The 1585-nt window shown below is 42.0% G+C and overlaps 1 pseudogene; it reads right to left on the bottom strand.

Annotated features, from left to right (window-relative positions):
• Window positions 1-855: 855 nt before the first annotated feature.
• LOC141615707 (small nucleolar RNA R71) lies at window positions 856-956 on the bottom strand (annotated as a pseudogene).
• Between the last annotated feature and the right edge of the window lie 629 nt (window positions 957-1585).

Below are 1585 nucleotides of genomic sequence, written 5' to 3'. Positions count from 1 at the left end.
TCAGATTTCCTGAGACCGTATTATAGGACCTCTGCTACCTTATTGACCTGACCTTAACCATGGTGAACCGAAGTTCCCGATCTTCTTTTTATCTTGTTTGAGAATTTTCTTATTTTGTCAATTAGTCTTTAGAATCAACCAATTCAAAACCCCACTTAATTGTTACTTTTATAGACTGAAAATAGCAAACAAAATTGATCTTGTCTCTCTGTGGCTCGACCCTTACTATCACTAGCTATAGTCTTAGTTTGGATTTATAAATTTAATTTTGATACAAAACGACGGTATCCAATTTTGGCGCCGTTGCCGGCGAGACGGTGTAATTCTATTTGCTTTATTTTTAGTTTATCTTTCTTGTCTCAAGGAACTTTGGTTCCTTGAGGCCGTTGCTTACTCTTGCTTCTAGTTTTGCTTTTGCACAGTTAGAAGACAGGTTTTTGAGAGGAAGACTTGAGTACTATCAGTTTTGCGAATATGACTACGATATATGACAATCTTCAGCCAAAAGAGCAGCATATTCCAAAGGGACACGTGTTACCTACCCCTATTACTGGTCACTTTGAATTTCGTTCCTCTTATATTGATTTAGTGGAGCGAAATTAGTTTGCTGGTCTACCGAACGAGGATCCTTTGAAGCATATGGAAATTTTCACAGTCTACTGCTTTTCCATACCTGTACCGGCTGGGGTGACCCAGGATGAAGTGAAGGGGATAATGTTCTTATACTCCTTGAAGGATTCGGCGCGAGATTGGTACCGCTACCTTGATAGGGTAGCCGCTGGAGTCACAGATTGGACATCTCCAGCGTTAGCCTTCTACAAGAAATACTTCCCACTTGCAAAGACAGATGCCTTGAGACGTAAAATTACAAATTTCCAGCAAGGACCTGATGAGAAATTTTGTGAAGCATGGGGACGTTTCAAGAGTTTAGTTAGCGCTGTCCCTCACCATGGTTTCCAGCAGTGGTACCTTTGCAACTTATTCTATAATGCTTTATATGATGATTACAAGTTCATCCTGGATGCAGCTGCGAATGGTAGGTTCCAAAATAATACCGGTCAGAATAAAGGTTGGAACACTATTGAGGAGATGGCAGTCCATAGAGCTGAGCTTGGAAGTTCGCGTGGAAAATCGCGAAAGCAAAGTGATGAAATGAGTGTCGTTGTGACACTCATAACTTCTATCACTGCCCGTCTCGAGAAGCTCGAGACCTCTGAAGCGTCCAAGGAAAGAGTTGAAATTCCTGTCCATAATTCAGATGAGACCGCGGAATTGAGAGAAATGGTCCGAGCTCTTTGGGTTCAAGTCGCGAAAATAGAAGCAGCTGGAATTGAATCAACAAAGAATTTTGTGAAGCAGTTGGAGAATATAGAGGCTAAGCAAGTCGCCAATTCTTCAAACAAATGTGAGGGGCCAATTGAAACGATTAATGCCGACAGGGTGGTGAATTAGTATCGTTCAATCCTGAGATTGAGAAGACTTTGCGCGGGTTGAGGCGATCATCTAGAGTATTGCCGACAGAGGAAGAGCTGAGTACTCTTTCTAGTTACTACGAGAACGAGCTGTTTGAGGAGGATCCACCTTC

The sequence above is a fragment of the Silene latifolia genome, chromosome 11 (assembly GCF_048544455.1).
Source record: "Silene latifolia isolate original U9 population chromosome 11, ASM4854445v1, whole genome shotgun sequence".
NCBI lineage: Eukaryota > Viridiplantae > Streptophyta > Magnoliopsida > Caryophyllales > Caryophyllaceae > Silene > Silene latifolia.
Note: the sequence above shows the minus strand (reverse complement) of the source record. Positions and strands in the feature narration are given on the sequence as shown.